Raw genomic sequence first — 18588 nt, 5'->3', positions numbered from 1 at the left:
GACTTACTTTCCCGCTTTTTCCAGCTTGTCCACCAATCAAAGGCTGGCTTCTCACTGTATTGACTGCTCATGGTTCACTAGTGAGCCGATTGACAGCTAATGCAGGGAGAAACCAACCTCTGATTGGAGAAACTGCTTCATAGCGTTTTTCACATTTTATACATCAACATGGCCTACCCTGGAACCCCTGGATGTATCCAATGGAACTGCAGTGTTCTGCATAACGCAGTTTGGGAAACCCTGGTCTATATAGTAATGCTCCCCATCACGTGTCCTACATTTCTTTTATTTAAAAAAAAATAAATTTAGTGTATCCAATTCATTTTTTCCAATTCAGGGGCAATTTAGCATGGCCAATCCACCTACACTAACATCTTTGGGTTGTGGGGGCGAAACCCACGCAAACACGGGGAGAATGTGCAAACTCCACACGGACAGTGTCCCAGAGCTGGGACCTCGGCGAAGTGAGACAGCATTGCTAACCACTGCGCCACCGTGCTGCCTCTACATTTCTTTTATGCTGGAGCAATCATATGCGCAAGAGGCCAAAATGAGATGAATGCACATATTGTTAATGAATTATCTAGAACGGTGATGCAAAATACATCATTTGACATTGGTTGCCTGTTACACTCCCCAGCCCAAAGCAAGTTTCTATCCCACTGTACTCTGACGCATGCTGTCATATCACAGGAAAGTTAGATATTTGACTCCCACAGGGTGGATGAAGTGGAAGAAACAACCAGCACAGTCTAGGATGACATAGACCAGGAAAGACTGTTCACTCTTTCAACTGTGATGAGTAGTGGTTTCAGTGTTCCTTGGAAAGGCAGTGATAAAATTGCATAATATTCTCTGCCAAGGATCAGAGATGATGGGATCTCACTTGGTTGAGATACAGACGTGGACGCGATAACTCGGCCAGCATTTTCATTGCCCATCACTAATTGCCCTTGAGAAGCTGGTGGTGAGCCATCTTCTTGAGCCACTGCAGTCCATGTGGTGTCGGTACACACGCACAGTATTGTTAGGGAGGGAGTTCCTGGATTTTGACAGTGAAGAACTGGTGACACCGTTCCAAGTCAGGATGGTGTGTCTCGAAGGGGAACATGCAGGTGGTGGTGTTCCCATGCATTTGCTGCCCTAGTCCTTCCAGCTTGTAGAGGATGTGGGTTGTGAAGGTGTTGTTGAAGGAGACTTGGTGAGTTGCTGAATTGCATCTTGTAGATGGTACACACTGCTGCAACTGTGCATCAGTGGTGGAGGGGGTGAAAGTTTGTGGATGGGGTGCCGATCAAGTGGGCTGCTTTGTCCTGGATGGTGTGGAGGTTCTTGAATGTTGTTGCAGCGGCACTTACCCAGGCATGAGGACAGTATTCTGTCACACACCTGACTTTTGCTTTGTAAATGGTGTACAGGTTCAGGGAGCCAAGAGGTGAGTTATTCTCGGCAGAATTCCCAGTCTCTGACCTGTAAACCAGTTCCTTTTGATCTAAATCCATATTCACCACGAGTAAGAAATTGTAATGAAATAAAACATTGACATGACTGTGAATGGACCGAATGCTGGAAAATATTTCACATAACTGACACGATCAAACTTAGATGATAATTAGGGTTAGATTTATTACTGCACTGACAAATAGTCTGAACACACACTTGCTTATGTGCACAAATGCAAATTTTCGGCTTACTGATGATACATTAATATATTTATATAAAATCTTCTTCTTGGGCATTCCCTTGGTATCCAGGGTGACTTACTTCCACTCAGGTTCAATGAGTTATTTGGTTGCTGATTAGTTAAATGCATGATCTACAGACTCTGCCATATAGTGGTGCTTGAAGGGCTGGGTAGATGTGTTGTTTCTAGGTTTGTGCATTCCTTCTGCCACTTCCATATATATATATATTATATATATGTTTATTTATATATGACAGCTGGAAGCAGCCTAACGACTATCAGACTGATGCAGCCTGTGATTATTTTATTCCAAGCCTACAGATTTGCAAGATACAATGATACTCAATTTCATGGGAACAATAAAGTTCACCTCAATAGTTTTCCTTTTTCACAATCAATAGAGCCTGTTTTAGGAGTGCGAATATTTTACTGGGTTGAAAACTATTTAAGTGATTTATTTAGTTCAGAAGGCTTGCTATCCCATGGGATGAAGTGTAGAATTGAGAACTATGCTTAATTTATTATATTTTCCACATGGCACAAAATCATTAACGGTAATTCACGTTTAGAGAGGCTGAGTGGTGCCGTGTATTAGAAGCAACGCAGTTCTTTCACCTCTGAGTTCAAATTCCAACCCCATAAGATGGGATGAACCTCTTCTCTCAGGTAAGTTTTGAGTGTAATTGATGACAGGACTTTGGACAATTTCAATCTGTTGTCCAATGTTACATAAAGCTACAGGAATAATTCAGCAATGGTCAGGCAATAAATCACAACAAGCTCTTTCTCCATCATTCCAGGATTTCGGAGTGCTCTGCTCTCTCGCCATATTAACCACCTCTTGCATTCATCATCCAAACAAATTGATTCTTTTGTTGATGATTATATTCTTCATTTATCAAATTGCCAGAGATGGTATAGTTTCAGCGTATATAATTTCCGATTGCTGGAACACGATTAAATTACTATGTCCTCAACACAGCAGTGAAAATCTTGGAAGGATAAAGAACAGAACCCTGTTGAAAAAATAACAGTCTGTTAATGACACAGAATACTATTAAATCCAAATTGGCCAGCAAGCTCAGGGTGACAAGAAATACGACACTGATGTTGTGAATCTCCAGAATCTGCTGATCGAGTTATGCCAGTCTGCCAGTTTCTCTTCCTGCTGGGGGCTAATTTTACCTATCTAATTCTCGTCCAATACACTCCTTCCAATGCTGACCCTGTGGCCTCTGAGAGTGAATCAGCTTTCCCCACCCTTTTCTGTATCTCCCTCTAGAATGCCTGTTAAAAACATAAGAACATCAGAAAAAGGAGCAGAGGTAGAACACGCAGCCCATTGATTGTGCTCCACCATTCAATTCAACCATGGCTGATCTTGGGCTTCAACTCCATTTTCCTGCCAACTCCCCATATCTTATTTCCATCTGAGAGATGGAAAATCTGTCGATCACTGCCATGAATGAATAAGAACATAAGAAATAAGGCTTGTTCACTTGTGAAAAAGGCCCTTGCCAACCAGTAACTCATTGTGGATGGCAGACTCAACAGCATCGACATCATGGCCTTGAGTGAAACCTAGCTGAGCAGCAATGATGCCCATCCTTAAATGAAGACTCACCTCCTGGCTACGTCTTTCACCATTTCTCCTGTCCAGATTGTTGCCATGGTGGCTTGACTCTTCTCACTAAATCTCACCAAGGCTTGTTTCCCTACTCCTTTGAGCATGCCACCTTGTTCCACCTCACTCACCTCTTATTTGAAATTTTCATTAGCTCTTGCGCGCCCAAGTACCATCAACATTTTCTCACCAAGATACCTTCACTGACGTTCCTCCCTCAGCCTGAGCACCGAGCACCTTCTCATCCTTATTAATTTCCATCTTATGACATCATATTCTCTGTCCTCATTGTCCTCTTATCCATCTTTAATGACTCTCTCCATATAACCTCCCTAACCCATCTTCACGGCCACCCATTTGCCTTTGCAATCTCATATGGCCTTTGTTACTCCCATTGTTTCGATCACAGATATAACCATCTTTGATCACTCACATGTATTACTCTCCACCCACATTTCACTTACCCCATCCAACCATCCCTCTTTCAGTGTCTAGATCAGAAGAAACTGTATTCACCTGCATGTACAGCTGCATTTTCAAAATCCCAATGATGTAGCTTTGGCCCTCTGTTCACCATGACATTTCTGCAATTACCAGACTGTTCAACCACATCCGCACTCCATTTTTGATGCCCTTGTTCCCTTGCTCTACCTCACCCTAGCCATTCCCCGGTCAACTCTCCCTGTCCATTGTCCCTCAACTCTGCTCCCTTAAGTCCAATGAATGCAGACGTGACCCACTCACTATTCCAGTCTCATCCTGCAATGTGAAAAATAACTACTAGTTTATTTCCTTTACTGAAAACCATCTTATTACGCCCTCTCCCTGTCCCCTACACCTTCACCTCCAACAACAATAGAAATAACTGATAGGCTGACTCATCAACAACACCAGCCTAAGTTTGATTAGCACCTTTAATGTAATAAAATGTCCCAAGGCACATCAGAAAAACATTACAAAACAAAATGTGACACTGAGCCACAGAAGAAGATGATAGTTCAGGTGACCAAAAGCTTAGTCAAGGAGGTAAGTTTCAAAGACTGTGTAAAAGGAGGAAAATGAGAGAGAGATGGAGAGGTTTAGTGAGGGGGGTGGAAGTTTCTGGGATTGGAAGAGATTACAGAGATAGGGAGGAGTTCGGCCATAGAGGGATTTGAAAATGAAGGGAATATTGAAACTAAAATGTTGCTTGACCAGGAGCTGATGTAGGCCACTGATCTAATGGGCTGAGGCAGGCGCAAAGTCAGGGCAATAATTTTAAGGGGCAATTTAGTGTGACCAGTCCACCTAACCTGCACATCTTTGAGTTGTGGGGTTATGGGGAGAATGAAAGTCAGGCAATATTACAGAAGTGGAAAAAGGCAGTCTTCATTTAAAATTAATAAATAAATAAATTTAGAGTACCCAATTCCTTTTTTCTAATTAAGGGGCAATTTAGCGTGGCCAATCCACCTACCCTGCACATCTTTGGGATGTGGGGGTGAGCCCACACAGACACGGGGAGAATGTGCAAACTCCACGTTGACAGTGACCCGGAGCCGGGATCGAACCTGGGACCTCGGCGCCGTGAGTAAAAGGCAGTCTTCATGATACAGTCCAAAAGTATGTGGCTCATCCAGGGTCTAATGTAATGCCAAGATTGTAAACAGGCTGCTTTAGGCTCAGTTGCCAGGAAATGACTGGAGTCAGAAGCTAGGGAAGGGAGTTAGGGGCAGGAACTGAAAACAAAGATTTTTGTCTTCCCGATATTTAATGTTCTGCTCATCTCTTACTGGATATTGGATAAGCAGTCTGATAATTCAGTACCAGCTTTGACAAAGAGTAATCGGACTCGAAACGTTAGCTCTTTTCTCTCCCTACAGATGCTGCCAGACTTGCTGAGATTTCCCAGCATTTTCTCTTTCGTCAGTGGTGAAGTAGAGTTGTACGTCATCAGGATTGATGTGAAAAGTATGGTTTTGGATGAGGGCCAACATATCGATGAGAAAAAGGATGGGATCAATGATAGATCCCTTCGGTGACACCAGAGGTTAACAGTGTGGGAGCAGGAAGAGGAGCCATTGAAAATGATTCTCAGGCTATGATTAGATAGGTAAGAATGGAACCTGTCTGGGCAATGCCTCTGCTGCTCCTGACTGCAGCGTATTTTCCTGCCAAGGTCACTGTTAATGTGGAGTTTACAGATTCTTCACGTGTCTGCATGGGTCTCACCCCCACAACCCAAAGATGTGCCTGGTAGGTGGTTTAGCCACACTAAATTGCCCCTTACTTGAAAAAAAGAATTGGTTACTCTAAATTTATTGGAAAAAAAGTATTTTCCCACCAATAAGTGGCTGGTTTAGCACAGGGCTAAATCGTTGGTTTTGAAAGCAGACCAAGTAAGGCCAGCAGTACGGTTCAATTCCCGTACCAGCCTCCCCGAACAGGTGCAGGAATGTGGCGACTAGGGGCTTTTCACAGTATCATTAGTAGCCTACTTGTGACAATAAGCGATTTTCAATATCTGAGTCAGATCTGGAGTCTTTGTCCATTAAAAGCTCAGCTGGCGTTCCGTCGGTCGCGGCATGTGTTGCGGTATGATGACAAAAGAAAAATTAATTTCTCACATACACAAAGGTTTGATTCCCGTTCATTGCTGAATAAGCTTATCTAAATTGGAAAACAGTGGGTGTTGTGTTCTGTGACCTTGCTGTTGCAATAATATTCACAGAACATCTGGTTGCTTAACTAGAACAATGATTTATTGATGAACACGTGGAAGGATAACAAACAGAATATTATACAGAAAAAGTTACTATGTGAGTTCCGTGAACTCTCTTAGAACTACCCTTATATGTGACTGTCCTGTTGGACGCCTTACTACCAACTAGCGAGTGTCTCAAATCACATGACCAATGTCTGACGCCACCAGCTGGTTGGAGGTCACATTGCCAACCGTGTAAAATACTATTCACAGGCTTTTCGCGACATCCCCCTTCCTTTGGAGATGCTAACATTTATATACAAAAAAATTATTTGTATTATCATTCTAACATATATGTATATATAGATTCAACTGTGCTTCAATTAACATGCTATGCCTGCTAAATGTGTCCTTTGTGCACAGCTCATTGTCCACCTCCGACAGGATGACGCCGCTGATCATCTGGGCTCTTGTCAGCTTTGAAACATCAGTTATGCTTCTGGAAGACTGGTTTCCATGCAGGTCTTTTGTGCTTTAGCCTTTTGATGCGATGCAACCTGAAGACCGGTATCCTTGCTGACCATGCCTGCATCATCAGCATCTGCAACACCAGCTTCTTTTGTGTCTTTGCACGATGCTTTTACAGCCGTGTTATCATGTACTCTCGGGCCTGTCAGATACATTGCTGATATCTTCTTGTTTGGTGTCATCAATGGGACTCACAGTATCTGCCACTCTTCTTCTCTTCCTCGTTTCTTTTTGAGAGCGATTTTGTGACTGCTCTTCTTTTTCCGCCTGGCTTTTGTAGTACCCATCTTGCCACTGGGCTGCACCATGGGAGCGGTTGTTTGTGGATCGGCTGCTCAGACTTCTCGTGTTGGCACACTTCCAAGGAACTGTATGGTCCAGGTCACGTCTGTACCTTCAGTAGCGGGCAGCAGAACCTCGCGCTCTGCTGTCTGGGTTGGATCCACATCCCCAACGTTGGGTGCTGTTCCTGCATCATGTGCTTCAGCCCCAAGTGATGGCTCCTTGTCACTCAAAATGATAATGCATGGCTCATCTGTTCCTGAAGAACCAAGTAATGGCTCATCCTCGTCTTGTAATACGATATACCTATCATCCGCTGTCGTGGAACTGCATACTGCTACAGCCATCTGCTCCTCTAACTTATCTTTCGGTGGAGCGGCCTTGAATATTGGGGAGTCCACTGCCAGAGCCATTTCATAGGCCTGAGATGATTCACTGGATGCCTCTGGAGCCAGTTTCTACAGAATTGGTGTTATATCTTCCGTTATTAGTTTATTCGCAGCTGAGTTGTCTTCATCTGAAGTATCCGCTACTGCAATCTCACTTTCAGTTTCTGACAACACCATCTGATAGCTTTCACACTTCTCTGTGTCCTCCGCGGACTGGGTGTAACTTGTGATCACTTCGTCATTCCTGCCAAACCATCAGAGTAGCGCTTTAGTTTACCATCACTCTCGCAAAACAACCTGACTCGCGTTTCATAGCCGTCCTCATCTGGCTCACCCTCCGAACCTTTACCTTCTTCATCGTATTCATGGTCTTCGTAAATATCATCGTAGTACTCATTATCGGCGTCAGTATCACCTGCAAAGGCCTCTCCTGTAAAGTACGCAATTGCATATGGAATTATGTGTTCACAGAGCAGGCGACCAGTTTCAAAGTCATCATGCTGTGGAATTTCAGGAGGACCAAAGAAATTGAAGAATGAGTGATTTGGTACAGTTTTCGTAACTGTTTTACAAGTATTCCAACCCTGCTGCTTCACCTTCGTTTCAAGGTTTTCAGTGTAACATTTTTTTATTTCTTCCAGTCGATCTGGCACCCTGTGATTTCTGGTTCGTCAAAGAATGAGAATTCAGGCTTGTCAGGTATACTTTTGAAATTACCTCATTTGTAAAAAAACTAATTTGGCTCAAACTTAAACTCCAGTGTGAAGCTCCTTGGCTGTTCATGCTCTGACCATTTAACGTTCACATCTTGTAGATGCTTTAATATAGGCTCATCATGCTCCTGTATCACACCACTGAGTATATACACCTTCTTGAAGACAGTTAACCAGAAGTCTGCAATTCCCTTTGGCTCTTCCATCTCTTCATCTGATTTGTCCTTCTCCGCCTGGATGTTCGTTGGTTTCTCATCAAATAACTGCACCAGCATATCTTGTTGACAGTCGCAGTAATTGTTTGGTCACTCGCTGTCTGGAACATACAGCCGCTCAAGTTAAGGGCCTCACACTTATCTGCTCCTACGATGGACTCGCTTTTCGTGTCCAAAATGGAAAATGGTAATATGTGAGTTGTGATAACAAGCACGTCTTTCGGGACTTGTGGGAGGAAACCGCAGCACCCGGAGGAAACCCACGCAGACATGGGGAGAACGTGTGGACTCCGCACAGTCAGTGACCCAAGCCAGATTCGAACATGGGACCCTGGCGCTGTGAAGCAACAGTGCTAACCACTATGCTACCATGCTGCCCTAATATCTGAGTTGTGTTATGCACCCATAATTCAAGTTCACACACATCCAGCGTCTCCAGATCCTTTCCACTATAGTGTATCAGCAGTCTCGGTTGATCGACAACTTTTGGTTTAACGTGCAGTCCGTGCAAATCGGACAGACAAAGGAGGTTGGCTCTCGTTCCCATGTCAAGGTTAAATTTTATCAATGTGTTGTTCATCAACACTAGAGTCGTCCTTCTGCTTTTGATGACATCAGGTTTGTCATTACTATCGTGACAACTGTTCAGAAAGACATCTTCACTTTTTATGGTCGGACTAATCTGGTCCTTGCTTGAAATGAGATCAATGAAGAACTGTTCTTCTGGAGGCATCTGATCAACTACATTAACTGATCTGATTTGGTCCACTGTAGGATGCGAAAAACATTGTTTCACAAAATGATTTGTATGGCCACACCTGGAGCATACTTTCCTACACACTGGACATGTCGATTGCCACATTACTGGCATAAGGTGGAGGCTCCGGTCGGACGCTTAAAATGGCCGCCCGCACTGAGACCATGTTTATTATTGAACTGCATCACCGAGCTGATGGCGTGGCGTCTTCTTCCATGTTGGTGCCAAAATGTTTCAAACTGATCTGCTGTGGAGCCTGCTCACTCGCATGGAAAATCTTAATCATATTTTCCAATTTCAGGCCTTCTTCCCGTAACAATCTCTTACAGAGCTTATCACTTGATATGCCAAACACTATTTGGTCGTGGATCATCGATGACTTTAGATGACTGAAATTGCAGGACTGGGCCTTTAGCATCAATTCGGTTACAAAGCTGTCAAAAGATTTCACTGGTTTCTGGGTGCGCGTACAAAAAATGATTTTTTTCAAATATTTTTCAGACAGCAATGCTGATCGAAGTACTTTATTACCTCATCTTGCTTTCCTCTTCGTGACCAAAACCAAAGGGATTGTAGATTTTTAAAAAATAAATTTAGACTACCCAATTCATTTTTTCCAATTAAGGGGCAATTTAGTGTGTTCAATCCACCTACCTTGCACATCTTTGGGTTGTGGGGGCGAAACCCACGCAAACACGGGGAGAATATGCAAACTCCACACGATCCTCCAAGGATCGAACCTGGTGCCGTGAGACTGAAGTGCTACCACTGCACCCCCGTGCTGCCCCTAGATTTTGACTGCTTGTGGACTGCCACCGTGAGCAACAATGCAATACGTCTGCAGGCCAAAGGCTAAAGAGTTTAAACTGCTGTTTGGAAACACGGCAGTTTTCATCGACAGTACCGAGACTTGAAGCTGGCGGGGTGCCTCTAAACCTTCAATCTCAAACTTTACCGTCGTTTGGTGCGTTGAGTCGCTAATGGCTGTAGTTCACCAGGTCAGCGGAAGAATCTTCTCTTTTTTTGTTCTTTGGCTTGTTTCGCTTCATCTTTTCTGCTGCTACCTTTAAAGGTTCAATTACTACTGGTACCATGTTAATGTTGTGTTCTACAACCTTGCCATTGCAATAATATTCACAGAACATCTGGTTGCTTAACTAGAATGATGATTTATTGGTGAACACGTGGAAGGATAACAAACAGAATACTATGCAGACAAAGTTGCTATGTGAGTTCCGTGAACTCTCCTGGAGCTATCCTAATATGCGACTGTCCTGTTGTATGCCTTACTACCAACCGGTGAGTGTCTCATGTCAAGTGACCAATGTCTGATGCCATCAGCTGTTTGGAGGTCGCATTGCTAACTATGTACAATACTATTCACAAGCATATCACCACAGTAGTTGAAACGACTTCAACTCCGAGCTGCTGTTCTGAATTTGAAATCCACTCACAATGCTGGATTTGACCACTTGCAAGAAATGACTTGCGTTATGGACACACTGAGCTGCTGTTTACATTTTCATTAAATTTATTTTAAAAAAGAATGTTCGAGTACCCAATTCTTTTTTTTTTCCAAGTGAGGGGCAATTTAGCATGGCCAATCCCTCTACGATGAACATATTTGGGTTGTGGGGGTAAGACTCACGCAGCCATGGGAAGAATGTGCGAACGCCACACAGATCTGGGACTGGATCGAACCCGTGTCCTCAGTGCCTTGAGGCAGCAGTGCTAATCACTGCGCCACTGTGTCTCCCCTTTCATGAACATTCTAAAGGTGGAATTTTACATTGCACTGTGGTCCACATGTAAAAGTTGATGTCAACCCACTCCTGCCCTAGGGACTTGCACTGCAGAAATTTGATGAAAAATGATTCAGTTGACCGTTAATTGGCTTGAACTGGGCCCAATGGCCGGCAGCTCTCTGGCCCCAGGAGCACGATGAGGATCTATGTTGCAGTTGGACACCGAGGGAAATAGGATGACGGTGGAGGAAACTACTAGTCCCTGCCACTGCCAATGAAGTGGCCATATGAGGGTGGGAAATGGAGTGGATGGGGCAGTGGTGGGGGAGCAGAACCGGGATCCGGGTGAAGGGGGTAAGCCTTTCTTACTTGCCACTAGCCAGAGCAGGGAAAGCTGCAGGCTTTCCACTCTGCTTCAACCCACTGTGGGAAAATTGTGGTGGGTGGGGAAAGGGGCCCTTAAGTGGCCATTAATGGGCAATGTAATGGTCTTAATTAGCCATGGATGTGTGGGCTATCTGTTTGAATTCCCTCAGGTCCATTGGGCCTATGATTGTCTCCATGTAACCACCAAGGCACCAAAAGATAATTGAACTACATTCTGAAACAAAAAGGCTGATCCAACTGGTCCATGCTTGGTTCCTGGCAGCTGTCATGATTCCTTCATCATGGGAGAATCCTAGGTGCCTTATCTCCTCATGCCAATATCCACTTGCCGTGGGTGGCTGCTGGGGGCCGAGGGTTATCCTCTGAGAATATGGCTTCTGATGCCCATCTGGTACCCAAAAGTGGACGGAGAGAGGCACTAGAGAACCAGAACCATCTCCTAACATGAGCATGCACTGAACCAATGATTGGCATCTTGAAGAAGCGCTTCTGTTGCTTTGACCACTCTGGCGATGCTCTCAGGTATGAGCCAGACAGATGTTTTGTGGTCATCTGTTGTGTGCTCCACAACATGATTATATAAAGAAGGCTGGAACAGAAAGGAAGAGTAAGAAAAAGAAGATGAAGTGGGTGGTCCAGAGGTGTCCAGTCTCCAGGGATTAGGAGAAGACCAACGAGACTGTCACAGGATTTATGGTGATCGCTAAGCTGACATGGCAGCAAAGGCAATTCAGCAATATTTGACTCAAGTGTTTCTCAGCGCTGATGACTGTAAACCACTTTCCATTAAAGATAAAATAATCTACAAGCACACATATCTGAAGAATCCCATTATCATCCAAAAATACTGAGAATGGGAATTCCACTGCCCACATTATCTGACATCATAAACCACAGAACTGTATAACATTCAGCCACCGCACCACCAACACCTTCATTTCCCTTTTGACATCCAGCCTTAATAACACACGTTTGATTGAAAACAATTATCATTAGAAGAAAACGAACAAACTGAGAAAATATTATCCAAGTGACCTGTAAAATGTAACTAACACGGTGCCTTGCGTTCACACCCACTTCTGCAAGGTGCTACCCCAGTGGCTGAAGAAGAGGGCGAAGCAGCCTGTTGCCTTGCCTCTGCTCATGGTTCAGATGCCCATGGCTTCCATCCTCATCTTGGAGCGCCCTTGGTAACTGGTAGCTACACCCAGGCTGCTCCTGACCCCTCCTATTGGGTGGCAAACTTACCCTAGGCTAATTAGGTCATTTGCATAGAAAAACCACGTCACTCCATTGGATGTTGATGCAACACGTTGGGTTCCTGACTCCAGATTGAAAATCCAACCCATGACTTCACCAATCCCTAATAAAAATTGTTATAAGACTTCTTTATTCTTATAGTTGAATCCCTTTGCAACGAAGGCCAACATATCATTTCCGTTATGTGGTGGTATGATTTGCATAGTTGTCTGCCATTGGTGCAGAACACCGGCTTACCATTAGCCCTGGTCGGTCATGTGCCTCTCGACTGATTGGTTGAGACCAGTCATGTGACGGCTCTCCGATTGGTCGAGAGGCTGAGTTAACCACGCCTCCATACCGAGGTATAAATAGTCAGAACGCCCGGCGGTCGTCCATTTTATTGTAGTCGACCGCAGGGCTATGTTCTAGCTTATTAAAGCCTAACTTTTGTATAGCAACTCATCTCTCGTGCAATTGATGGCTCAACAATTTAATAAGCTAGATTTTTTAAGATGTAGTTCCGGATCAAGCCCAAATGCCTCCGCATGAGCCCGCAAACTCAGAACTCTGCAGAACTTTTTCAACATTGGCTGGCATGTCTCGAAGGATACCTGGAGTCTGCAACCAGCTCCCCCACCAGGGCACAGAAGCTTCACATCCTCCACTCCAGCGTGGGCATAGCAGCCTACGCGATAATCAAGGAGGAGAAAGATTACGATGCCGCCATGCTTAAGCTGAATGGACAATTCCTTAAACCAGTCAACAGAGTATTCGCCCGACATCTGCTGGCCACCAGACAACAGCTCCCCGGTGAGTCATTAGACCAATTTTACCAGGCCCTCGCTATCCTGGGGAGGAATTGCTCCTGCCTCCAAGTTTCAGCCACGGAGCACATGGAACTGCTGATCAGAGATGTTTACGTGGCTGGGATGCAGTCCCCCGCTATCCGCCAGCGGATGCTGGAGAAAGACGACATCAGCTTAACTGAGGCACGGACTCTCTCCACCTCCCTGGAGGTCGCCGATCTAAACGCCCGTGCCTATGTCCCCAGCCGCGCTGCACCATCCTGGGCCTCCTGGCACGCTTCCCCACCGCCATCCGCCGCTCCCGACCTCCCTCAGACCTGCGCCGCGGGACGCCCCGACAAGTCCACGGGGCCCCGCTGCTACTTTTGAAGGCTCGCGAAACACCCTCGCCTGCGCTGCCCAGCCCGCTCCGCCCTCTGTAAGAGCTGCGGGAAGAAGGGCCACTTCTCCACTGTCTGCCAGGCCGAAACGGTCGATGCGGTTCCGCGCAGCGACCAGGGATCCCCCCCTCCGGGCCCTTGCTGGCCCCTCCTGGACGCCGTGCAACACTCTCCCCCCCCCCCCCGCCCCCGGGCCTCTGCGCCTGGCCTGCGCGCCTCTCTCTCTCCTCCGGGGCCTCCCGGTCCCCTCCTGGACGCCCGCAACTCTCTTCCCCCCCCCCCCCCCCCCCGCCCCCGGGCCCCTGCGCCCGGCCTGCGCGCTTCTCTCTCTCCTCCGGGCCCTTCCGGGCCTCTCCAGCGCACCGCACTACTCTCCACTCGCCGCCCCCGGGCCCCCGCGCCTGGCCTGCGCGCCTCTCTGCCCCCGCTCCCAGCCGCTCCGATTGGCCCGCCGGCACCGCTAACCCCGCCCCCAGCAACCACGAGGGCCCCACGGGCGCCGCCATCTTGGGACGCCGACTCCATGTGCGGGCCCTGGGCGCTGCCATCTTGGGGCGCCGACCCCACGTGCGGGTCCTGGGCGCCGCCATCTTGGGGCCCCGACTCCACGTGCGGGTCCTGGGCGCCGCCATCTTGGGGCCCCGACTCCACGTGCGGGTCCTGGGCACCACCTTCCGGGACTGGCACCCAAGGTTCTTCCAGCATCTACTCGGACGACGACGACGAATATGGATTTTCTCCACAGCTCGCGGCCATTCAGCTCGACCAGTCACGTCCACGCACGCTCGCCAGAACGACAACGCTGATCTACCTCAACGGCCACAAGACGGGCTGCCTGCTGGACTCCGGGAGCACGGAAAGCTTCGTTCACCCTGCCACGGTAAGACGCTGCGCGCTCCCTGTCCATCCTGTAAAACACAAAATTGGGTTAGCCTCAGGTTCGCACTCCGTCCGCATCACCAGGTGCTGCATCGCGGACCTCACGGTCCAAGGGAAGGTTTAAAAAAATTATAAACTGCTTGTCCTCCCTGACCTTTGCGCACCGGCTCTCCTAGGACTGGACTTCCAGTGCAACCTGCAGAGCTTGACCTTCCAATTTGGCGGCCCTATACCCCCCTCACTGTCTGCAGCCTCGCGTCCCTCAAAGTGGACCCCCCCTCCTTGTTTGCTAATCTCACCCCCGATTGCAAACCCGTCGCGACACGGAGCAGACGGTACAGCGCCCAGGACCGGTCCTTCATCAGGTCCGAGGTCCAGAGGTTGCTGACGGAAGGGGTCATCGAGGGCAGCAACAGTCCCTGGCGAGCCCAAGTGCTAGTGGTCCGGACTGGGGAGAAAAACCGGATGGTCATCAACTATAGCCAGACCATCAACCAGTTAACGCAACTGGACGCGTATCCTCTCCCCCGTATTTCCGCCATGGTAAACGATATCGCGAAATACAAGGTCTTCTCCACTGCGGACCTTAAGTCCGCTTACCACCAGCTCCCCCTCCGCGCGAGTGACCGCAAATACACCGCGTTTGAGGCAGATGGGCGCCTCTACCACTTCCTTAGGGTTCCATTTGGTGTCACAAATGGGGTCTCGGTCTTCCAACGGGAGATGAGCCGAATGGTCGACAAGTACGGATTACGGGCTACCTTCCCGTATCTTGATAATGTCACCATCTGCGGCCACGATCTGCAGGACCATGACGCCAACCTCCAGAAATTCCTCCAAACCGCAAAATTCCTTAACCTCACATACAATAAGGATAAGTGCGTGTTTAGCACCGACCGTCTAGCCATCCTTGGCTACGTAGTGCATAAAGAAATGATAGGCCCCGACCCCGAACGCATGCGCCCCCTGATGGAACTCCCTCTCCCCAATACCCTCAAATCCCTCAAACGCTGCCTGGGTTTCTTCGCTTACTATGCCCAATGCGTTACCAACTACGCTGACATGGCCCGTCCCCTCATTCAAACCACGACCTTCCCGCCGTCGACAGAGGCCTGCCAGGCCTTTAGCCGCATCAAAGCAGACATCGCAAAGGCCACGATGCGCGCCATCCACGAGTCCCTCCCCTTCCAGGTCAAGAGCGACGCATCAGAAGTAGCTCTGGCGGACACCCTGAACAAAGCGGCAGACCCGTGGCCTTCTTCTCCAGAACCCTCCAGGCTTCCGAGCTCCGCCACCCCTCTGTGGAAAAGGAAGCCCAGGCCATAGTCGAAGCGGTGCGACATTGGAGGCACTATTTGGCCGGCAGGAAGTTTACCCTCCTCACAGAACAACGGTCAGTAGCCCTCATGTTTGATAATGCACAAAGGGGTAAGATTAAGAATGACAAGGTCTTACGGTGGCAGATCGAGTTGTCCACGTACAACTATGAGATCTTGTATCGTCCTGGGAAGCTCAATGAGCCTCCTGATGCCCTGTCCCACGGTACCTGCGCCAGCGCGCAGATAGACCGCCTCCGCTCCCTCCACGCGGACCTCTGCCATCCAGGGGTGACCCGTCTCTACCATTTCATTAAGGCCCGCAACCTGCCTTTCTCCATCGCGGAAGTCAGGACAGTAACCCGTGACTGCCACATCTGCGCCGAGTGCAAACCGCACTTCTACCGCCCCGAGCGCGTACCTGATCAAAGCATCCCGCCCCTTCGAACGTCTCAGCATTGACTTCAAGGGGCTCCTTCCCTCTAACAACCGCAACATTTACTTCCTGGCGGTAATTGACGAATTCTCCCACTTCCCCTTCGCCATTCCCTGCCCCAACATGACCACATCGACCGTCATTAAGGCCCTCCTCTCCATCTTCTCCCAGTTTGGCTACCCCGCGTACATACACAGCGATCGGGGGTCCTCCTTTATGAGCGATGAGCTGCATCACTTCCTGCTCAACAGGGGCACTGCCTCTAGCAGGACGACCAGCTATAACCCCCGGGGTAACGGACAGGTCGAGCAGGAGAATGGTACCATCTGGAAGACCATACTACTGGCCCTCCGGTCCAGAGATCTCCCTATTTCCCGATGGCAAGAGGTTATCCCCGATGCCCTACATTCTATCCGCTCACTCCTCTGTACCGCAACAAATCAGACACCTCATGAACGTCTTCTTGTCTTCCCCAGGAAGTCGTCCTCCGGATCCCCTCGCCCGACGTGGCTGGCTGCCCCCGGACCCATCTTGCTCCGGAAGCATGTGCGGGTGCACAAGTCTGACCCGTTGGTGGAACAAGTCCAGTTACTCCACGCTAACCCGCAGTATGCGTACGTGGAGTACCCAGACGGTCGGCAGGACACGGTCTCCCTCCGGGACCTGGCACCCGCCGGCGTGCGGCCTTTCCCCCCTTCACCACAGACCCCCCATTTTTTTCCCCCCAGCGCCCCACCCAGGTCACCCCTTCCCCATCCATGGCGTCTCCACAGCCAGCTCGGGTGACGGAGACTGTTCAAGGACCATCGCTCCCGGACTCCAGGACGTCAGCGGAACCACCACCATCGGCTGAACCGACGTCACCTACTCCACTGCGGCGGTCTGCCAGAACGTCACGGGCCACGAAAAGACTGATCGAATTGATTTAAATTTCAACAGCTCCATGGACTTTGTTGGGACTTTGTGTAATATTGCTAATTGTCTGGGCCAGTGGGAAGCCAAAAATGTAATAAAAGAAAAGGAGAGAAAATTTTTGTTCTCCTGGCTGCTACTCATACCACCAGTTCTCTCCCCTCCCCCCCCCCGGCTCTCGTTAATACCGCCCCCCCCCCCCCCCCCCGGCTTCTTTCTCCGCAAGGGGTGAATGTGGTGGTATGATTTGCATAGCTGTCTGCCATTGGTGCAGAACACCGGCTTACCATTGGCCCTGGTCGGTCATGTGCCTCTCGACCGATTGGTTGAGACCAGTCATGTGACGGCTCTCCGATTGGTTGAGAGGCTGAGTTAACCACGCCTCCATACCGAGGTATAAATAGTCAGAACGCCCGGCGGTCATCCATTTTAGTGTAGTCGACCCCAGGGCTAGGTTCTAGCTTATTAAAGCCTAACTTTTGTATAGCAACTCGTCTCTTGTGCAATTGATGGCTCATCACGTTACTAATTGCTTGCCTCCGCTTCTATCTCAAGGCGTCCCAGTTCCTCTGGGCATGAACATTTTACAGTTTCTCACTATTTAAAAAAATACTCTACTATTTTTCCAACTGAAATGGATAACTTTGCATTTCCTCACATTATATTCTATCTACCATATTCTTGCCCACTCAGTCTATGTGTATTTGCTGCCTCTTTGTGTCCTTGCAGCTTACATTTCACAGAATCACAGATTCTGTTACATTGCAGAAGGAGGCCATTCAACCCATCATATTTTCACCAGCTCTCTGAATGATCAATACACCGGCTCTCTGAATGAGCAATTCACCGAGTGCCACTCCCTACCTTCCTCCCGTAACCCTGCACATTCTTCCTTTTCAGGTAAGACTTTCTTTTTGACTGCCTTGCTTGAACCTCTGCCGCACTCTCAGGTAGTGCTTTCCAGACCTTAACCTCTCACTGCATGCTTTAATATTTCCACCTAACTTTCTTAATTGCTGACCAGTCCAAAATACAATCCTTAATATAATGTGTGCAATACAATGTATTAATTTTCAAATAACAATTGTTAAATCCAGTTCCTGTTGGTAGTGTTAGCTAAGACAGTAAGTGGACACGAGAGTCATAGTAAATAACAGTAGAGCCAAGACTGGAGCTGAACAACTGGAGCAGGTTGGTATGGGCAGCTTTGTGGAAGGCTGCAGTGAGGCTGAGAAGGATAAGCCATTGGGAATGTCATTTGTGATTACTAAAAGTGATACAAACCATCTTACCCGTGATTAATCAGCACGCACTGATGCAAAGCTCTTGAAAGGTTAAGATTGACTAAACCCAACGTGGATGAAACGGCAAAATTAAAAAACAGCAAACTTTTTTCCCTCCTGTGCTTTTTAAAATAAAAATGAGTCAAATTATTGACTGGAGTCAAAACACCCTGCTGCCAAGTGACTCACTGCACCGACACTTGTAACACCATCACAGCCTCTGTCATTATGCGTTGGGGGTGATGAGCCAGTGGGGGAGGGGAAGGGAAAAACTCCAGCTCCCAGACGGCACCAGCAGCCCCCACCGGCGACGCGCAAGATGCGGGC

General features: G+C 48.0%; 1 long non-coding RNA gene across 1 annotated transcript; it reads right to left on the bottom strand.

The window, feature by feature from the left end:
- Nucleotides 1–1606: 1606 nt before the first annotated feature.
- LOC119978402 lies at nt 1607–18520 on the bottom strand. The gene is made up of 2 exons (XR_005463438.1): nt 18271–18520; nt 1607–2700 (listed from the first exon to the last, which is right to left on the bottom strand). It is a non-coding gene; the product is annotated as an uncharacterized LOC119978402 (long non-coding RNA).
- Nucleotides 18521–18588: the final 68 nt, after the last annotated feature.

The sequence above is a fragment of the Scyliorhinus canicula genome, chromosome 15, assembly GCF_902713615.1.
Source record: "Scyliorhinus canicula chromosome 15, sScyCan1.1, whole genome shotgun sequence".
NCBI classification, from domain to species: Eukaryota; Metazoa; Chordata; class Chondrichthyes; order Carcharhiniformes; family Scyliorhinidae; genus Scyliorhinus; species Scyliorhinus canicula.
The sequence above is the reverse complement of the archived record's forward strand: the minus strand, read 5'-3'. Positions and strand labels throughout refer to the sequence as shown.